The sequence below is a fragment of the Colobus angolensis genome, unplaced genomic scaffold, assembly GCF_000951035.1.
Source record: "Colobus angolensis palliatus isolate OR3802 unplaced genomic scaffold, Cang.pa_1.0 Scaffold164, whole genome shotgun sequence".
Lineage (NCBI taxonomy): Eukaryota > Metazoa > Chordata > Mammalia > Primates > Cercopithecidae > Colobus > Colobus angolensis.
Window position 1 is genome coordinate 5,530,854 of NW_012114755.1, and position 8,022 is coordinate 5,538,875.

Sequence of the window (8,022 nt, forward strand, 5' to 3'; positions counted from 1 at the left end):
ACCTGTTTTGTTTTCTTTTTACATAAATCGATAGTACGAAAAAAATGAAATGTACTACTCCAGCATTAAAGAGGTTCAGATTCATAACAACCATATGTAATGATGGACGTGGGTTGAACCCTTATTTAAGCAACCCACATTTTAAGTTGTAAGAAAACAACTGAGGAAATATGATTATAAACTAGGTATTAGGTGGTTACACAGATTAGTTTTTAAAAGAAAAAACAAACAGAAAAGAAAATTGAATATAAAGACACAGATAAAACAAGTGTGGCAAAACCTAGAAAATTCTTGAATCTGAAAGTTGTGTTTGTGGGGCTTTTCACACTGTTGTCCTTATTTTATTAATGTTTGAAAATCTTCAGAGTAGTTTTTACTAAAAGGAAATAATTAAAAGGAAAAAGTTCTCATCTATTTAATAAACTTTGAGAATATTTGAAAGAATAAGGCTTCTATGGAAACACAAAGCTCTAATTAGGAGCACAGAATGATGGCTAATTTGTTTTCAGAAGTAAAACAAGTACCCAGCACATCAAGCCATTTTTTATAAACCTACTCAAATTGTAATGCAACTGCTAACCTTTGTAAATGGGATTTTTTAAATAAAAATGTGCCCTGAGGCAATTTATATTTATTATCATGTCTATGGCTAAAACCAAGGAAACCAAATTCTAGTTAAAAGAAAGATTGCACTTCCCTTCTTCGTGAGCCTAGTGTAAGGGAGATTGGTGACTTTCCGTTTCTCTCCATTTTTCCTTTTGTGATAAAGCATTTCAGTTTATTTGTTAGCAAGATCTGTTCTGCGGTCAGAAAAGCTCTGGGGAAGATTTGGGCTTTAATGCCAGCAAGTGGAATCATGGATGGCGATGTTGATCTAGTGTTTGGCTTGTAAGGAATGCTCAGCCAAATAATCCTGCAGTATTCTAGACAGATCTCGTGGTATAGTTTGTCTTTCTATCTATTTGCAATCAAAAATAAATCACAGGATTGGCTTACCTAGCAACAGGCAATGGGGTGTTGAGTTCTAGAGAAATCAAAAAGACTTGATCTATCTATTGAATGTTACTAACCTCCAGAATTCTGTTCTAACTCATTAGGGTGGGCATAGGTGGCTTGGACTAAGTGAAAATGCAACATCAGTGAAATTTGTCATTCAGCATCTGCTAACCTCCTTGGCTTTCCTCTTTCCATTATGATGTTCCCCTTTCTTTTAGCCAAACATATGCTTTCCTGCCCTGTTTAGTCTGTGGCAATGAAAAAGTGGTGAACATATTTATTACAAGTGTCCATGACATCATAGACAAATCTTCCCAGGACTACTGACATTTTAAAAGCATTCATAATTGATTCAAAGTGGATAGTAATCTATTAGAGGGATTTTGGTAACCAGCACACACTACATATGGAAAAGAGGAAAACCTATACCTAATTATGATAATAGCTAATATTACTTGGGCATAGACTATGTGTCAGTCATTTTCATGCATAATTAATTTAATCCTCACAACAACTCTGAGGTATAAATGCTATTATCACTGAATTATAGGAAACCTAAGGCACAGAGGAGAAAAGCAGCTTGCACAGATCACACAGCAAGTGAATGTCAGGATAATGTTAGGACTCAGTCAGTTTGACAGTAAACTAGTGGTTAATATAAGCCTGGCAATGTGCTAAGCACTTTCAATTATATACTGACTCCTCTGCCTCTGGGACTTGTTGCTATTGTTTGTTTTGTCATTTATTTCGTAATTTGTCTGAATTGAGTTTGTGAAGTCAATTTTCCCTGCAATGTGCAGCCTCAGATGTCCCTTCTCAAAATTGTTCTCCTTGTTTGTGTCTTTTAGCTCAGTTTCCTGAGATTAGCCCCTGAGTCCATAAACCCCAAATATTGGTTACAGGTTGTGCTTCAGCCCCATTGGTCAGTTAAATTTTCACTCATTACATCTGCATATGTGTGTGTGTGTGGCTTGGATATTGCTTTCACAATTCAGGAAGTTTATGTTTCACATTCAACCAGGGACTAACAGCTCAGAAGTTTCCTCTCCACTTATTCATGAGAGCTCAGGTTTGGCCATGCACAGTCTTCAAGACCACCAGGGAGGAGAGTGATTACTTTTAAGCCTGGTTACTAGGTATTGCCCCTGGATCAGAGGATTATATTGTTCAGCTAGTGATTAGTTAGATGTTGTGCTCAAGCCCGTTGAGTCAGTGGCTTCCCCCTCTTGCTGATGGATCTCTGTGTTGCTTAGGGAATTCTTTCCATTCTGCCCCATGTCCATTCTGATTACCTGAAATGAATGCAGCCTAGTGTACACACACTCCCTTTCAGATCCCCAGGGATAAGTGTGATCCCAAGAGGTCTTTCCTTGGTTGTCTCTTTTTCTGTTATTACTTCTGGCTGGTCTTCTGTTTTTAATTTCAATAGGATCGTAGAACTACCAGCTACTCTTAATTACTTGTTAACAAAATCTGCATTTATCTTTAGCCATGAACTCCCTCATGCTTGTCCCAAATAAAGTCAGTCCTTTTAGTCAGAGCTGTGAAGCTGAAAGCTGGGAATTGGGAACAGCAGTCCTTTGACTCGTTTACTTTACCAGCACTCAGGGGTACAGCAGCCTTTTTATCTTCTCAGCTTGTCCTTCCCAGCATAAAACCTCTATACCATAAACAAGTTGGTCCCCAAGAGTTTTGACTTTTTGTGTCTAAGGCAGGGCTTCTGTCCAATGAGTGGAAACTTGGGTGAGGGAAGGGAGCCTCATTCCTCTCGACCATGCTCACCCGAAATAAAACTTGTAACATGAAGTTTGGAGGGCAGATCTAAGAGATGCCTGTGGCCCGCTCTTCTCAGAGTAAAACTGTTGGTTGCCCGAGACTAAACATTGCAGGAACAGACAGCCTTACTTCTTGGCCATAACCACCCAAAATAAAGCACCTGAACAGGTGGTTCTAAATCTGAGAGCTGATGGGGAAGCTATGCATGGGATAGGAGCAGGTCCTGGCCTGGCCTGGCCTAAATGCAGCGGATTCTCACTCTTCCTGTTCAGATTTCATAGGACGTCTTGTACACCTGTTTCTCCATTGGATGCATGCTGTTAGGACAACTTCCAGAGATTTCAGTGGATTGTTTATGTTTCATAATTATAACTAGTTAGATGATGTTTTTCTCCAGGGAGATAATCCACCAACCTCCTCACACAGCCATTCTGGAAGTCCCAAGTCCTGCCTCTAGAGACTAAATGAAACTTACTTGTCTCTTTTTCACTTCTCTCACATCTCTGTTAAATGACAGGTTGGCTACTCAATTTAATGAATTACTATCTGCCTCTAGTCATATCTGAAATAAAGTGGGAAAAAAGGAAATGAGGAAAAGAGAAGGTAATAGAGATGAAGGGAGGAGGGTGGGAAGTGAGGGAGAGAAACTGGGGAGAGAAGAAGCAAAAGGTGTAAGCATCTTTAAAAGTTATAAGACCTCTTGCCATCAACAATCTTATTTTTGGCTGACAATAATCTCACAGAGGAAGGCAGGGTAGGAATGATTACTTCATCCTTTGCAGAGAGAATATCAAGGCCAAGAAAGATTGGAGATTAGCTTAAAGTCATATGGTACATGACAGAGTCCAGAAAAGATCCAGGTCTTCTGACCCCTGATCTTGCATCTCTTCCACTACACTCTGAGGCCCAGGTCACTTCCTGGAAAGAGTAATGAGAGGCTATCTGGTACTGTAGCAAGCCCATCTAGGAAGATAATCTGAGGTAAAAGAGCCTTCTGTACTTTATCACGGAGGTGGCTACTGTATACATGTCAAGTCACTCTTTTTAAATATCTTGTCTCTTGGAGTTTGGGATGACTGTTTATTTTAGATGAAAGCACCCCCTTAAAGATCATTCTAAGGAGCCACTGAAATGAAGTGCTTTCAAAAATTAAACAAGACACACTTTACATTTTCCAAACATCAGACAATTACTAACCCTCACTCTTAGCCCTCTGTGAGGACAAGTGATAACACAAGTCACCCAGATGCCTTTCTCCCTCTTTAGATCCTCTTTAATACCTGGAAATTGTATATGTTTAAATTTTCTGACTGCTCTAGGTAACAGTGGTTCTTGCAACTCTTCAGATCTCTTTTTTTTTCCCTTTTTAATCAGAAATCATGATGCTTCCCTGAGAGTCACCTCTCATGCAGAGTGAGAAATCTAATAACCAAAAGCTTTTCTAATTTTTGCCCTCATTTCCAACTTAGGAACAACTGGATAAAGCCAAATATGCACACCTAATCAATTCACATACGATGCTCTGCTTCTAGTTAGCTTGTGTATAGCTTCTCCATGCCAGCATAACAAAAGCTTTCCTTTTTTTCCACTATAAAACTTTCTCACTCGTCTGCCTGCCTTGGAGTTTTTGCCAGAATAAGAGATGGTGGCTGATTTCCTTGCTTTAGAAAGCTCTGAATAAATAGGTTTTGCTTGTTCTCATTGTGGTGGGCTTCAGTTATTTCCTGTATCATGGATTCAAAGTGCTTTACAAACCATGAAGTAATATTAAAAATGTTATTATGGTTACCATAATCTATTACTTCACAAATTGTGGACCATACAACCAGAAAGAACGTTAAACATTTCCTAGTTTTCGTTTGTTTGTTTGTTTTTGTTTTATTTTCCTTCAAATGAAAACCCAGTGGGTGTTGAAAAGGCCAAACAACATGTCTCTTTCTCGTATTCTAGTTCAGGCCTTGCAATGCCCACTCAAAATGTACTAATTTAGTCGGATTACCTAATTATTCAAATGAAAAAAGTAAAGCTCAGAAAGAAGTAGCTTGCCCTGAGTTACAGAGTCAGTTACTAGAATCTTCCTTATTTTCTAACTTCCTATCAATGATAACTTCTCAGACACATTATGTCAATGCATTATAACACTGGGAGAGCTGTATGTCCTGCCAGGTAAACAGGGCTGCAGGGATTTACAAGCTCTCTGGAAAGAATTGCAATTATATGGAAAGAGAAAGGAAAGGAACAAAAGGGTGACATCTTGGCAAATAAAGGACATATACCCACTCATCGCCTGAACAGAATAACTTTTAACATTAAAGGAAGTAGCTAGAGCTCAACTAGTTCCCTTTTATTTTCAAAATAGTGGGAACCTCCCTTTTCTATAATTTAAAAGAGTAAAAGGTAAGAAAGGGACAAATAGACAAAGAATGTGAAGGGAGATCAAGTGCTATATAGACAAAGCTTATGAAGAGGCAGCCTTGTCTGGATGATGGTGAATGTGTTGATGCATTGATGTGCATGGTGCTTGGAGACTAAGAAAGAAAATGCTGAATGAGCCTGAACAGCAGTGCACGTTAAGTGGTGCTGATGGATTTGAGTTATAAATTGACCGAGGAAAAGTGGTTGCAATAGATAGCTCATGCTGGGGTTCTGAATGTATTTCTAATTGTATTAAAGGAACATGACTAGGCAACCTACATTATGCTGGTCATCATTCTCCTTATCGCCATCCATATTTCCCCCAGTGGGGAGAAGGAATCATGTGGGAAATTGAGGAGAATACAAGTCAAATCGGAGCCTTCACTTGCCTAGCTATGCTCTGGGCTCCCTTTGTGCCACTTTGTGTAGATTATAGAAACATTAATATTTTGATGAGGGTCATTTCATTGGACTATGAAGTTCATATTTTATATTTATCCTTTAAATTATGTATCCTTTTCAAATGATGGGTTGTGAATAGGAAACAGACTCATTCAAGCTATGCCAGACTGGGTTTTCTAAGGCAAGTACCCATTATTGTTGGGATGCTTCCTCGTTAATAACTCTCAAAGAGTAGCCTATAACTGAGCCTCTGGATGACAATAAGTCACATGCACACTTTCAGTGAGAGTTATAATTTTTTTCATTCTCATTTTAATAAATCTACGAAGTTTAATCTTTGTTTGTTTTTCCTGTTCCACTGATGAGACCTGTGTAGTTTCATTTTAGAGATTCTGTTTATTCTAGATTGTTCCTGCCCCCAGTGTTAAGGAAACTTATAAACTCATAAAATATTATTAGGTCAAACTGGAAGAAACTTAAAAAACTATTTATTCAATATTTCATTTTATTTCACGAGAACATTTATATGCAAAGATATTAAGTGAGTAGGCCAAATTCACAGAAATAGTTTGTGCTACTGCATGAACCAGGCTTCAGGTAGCCTCATAAAATCATTCTACTTGACAAAGAGGGCTAGCTATCCCCATTAAGGGAAAATGACATTTTAAATTAACTTGCCAAAAAAAAAAGTTCGTTGTGTCTAGAAGTTTCATTAGGTGTCAATTTTGGCAGATATGTTGTGGAAAATTCTTGTAACAAAATTAAAGTGAATGCTTGGAAGTCACGCCCTACAAGAAGAAAATAAAAATTGGTTTTCTAATCAAGTAGGCATATATAATTTAGGTGGTAAATGACCAAACGACATGCATTGCTGTTTTTTGACCAATTACAGAAGTAATTTGTAAAGTAGAGAAATAACTGAAACTTTCACTTGCAAAGATAAATCTATTTATAAATAAATCTATTTGTCTGCCTATAGCATAATCAGCTTAAGTTATGAACATATAATATTCTCCCAGAGAAATGTGTGTGCACACATGTGTCCCCTCCTAAGTTTACTTAGAAATTAAATAACAAATGTCAAATGTCAATTTGTGGCCAAAGATGTTTACTACGTCAGGTGTTTATTACTTGGCTGAGAATACTCAAATGCTCACCTAAAATATGAAAAAAAAAGCAATAGATTAGCCATAAAACAACCTGTATTCAGAAAAAAAAAAAAATGTAACCAGAGTTACAGAGCCTCCAGAAAGAGGATTTAGATCATTAAATTAAGGGAGTACTGTTCATAAAAAATCAGTATTAACAAATGAGGGTGTGTACTAGAATGCCCTAAAGAGCTACAAACAAAAATTGAGGTTCCCAGGTCCCTCCTTCAGATATTTTGACTCAGTACATTGGAGTAAATTCCAAGAATCTATATTTTTCCAAGTTTCTCTGATTGCTTTCATGCAGTCAGTCCATCTCTCAACTTTCAAGAACCACTGCATAAAATAATATTCTACTTTTTCTGAGTGGCAAATATATTCTAGCAAGAAATTACAATCAGTATTTATTAAGTATATTTTATAGCATTTAATATGAGGGTTAGAACTTTTAAATATTATTTCATTTAATCTCCCCCACAGTCCTGAGAAGTCAGTATTGTTTTCTGAATTTTCTTAAGGAAAGAACTGAGCTTTAAACACCTTAAGCAAAGGCCCAAAATCCCAAACTTAAGATTCTAAATTCTCTGATCTTTAAATCAAATTATGTTGCCTCTTCATTGCTTTTTTGGGGTTTTCTCTTGGACTATTTAGTCAGCTAACTAATATTTATTGAGCATCTACTAAGGTCTGGGTAATGTAACTTAGTTATGTATGTTGACTACTCTCTTTGAGAGCTTTTTTGCTTGGATTACTCATTTAAAATGTGTTTTAATGAGTCTCTCAGTGAAGAACTAGACATCTACTTAAACAAGGATAGCTGGTATCCACCAATGACAGTTGGTGTTAAGGACTTAGCACCAAAACGTCTTCTCAATGACGTTTAATCTCTCTTGCATTTAATTTAGCATTAACAATGGGATTGTCTATGTGATGCAATGTACAATTTTGAAGAAATAACCAACAGCAACGGAACACAGAAAGAACACTGGACTTAACACCAGAATATCCACTTAATTCCTGGACTCCGTCACTAAGTGGCTGTCACTTAAATTCTGTACATGATGTTCCTCAAATATAACATAAGGAAATGGGACAAATGTTCAATTCTAATGATCTGTGCTTAGTATGTCTGAGAAAATATTTTTAACAGGGAGACCTTCCCACCAGTCCTTAACCATCCTTTTTTTCTCTACACCAAAGCACAGGCTGGGCGTGGTGGCTCAAGGGCCGGGCACGGTGGCTCAAGCCTGTATCCCAGCACTTTGGGAGGCCGAGACGGGCGGAT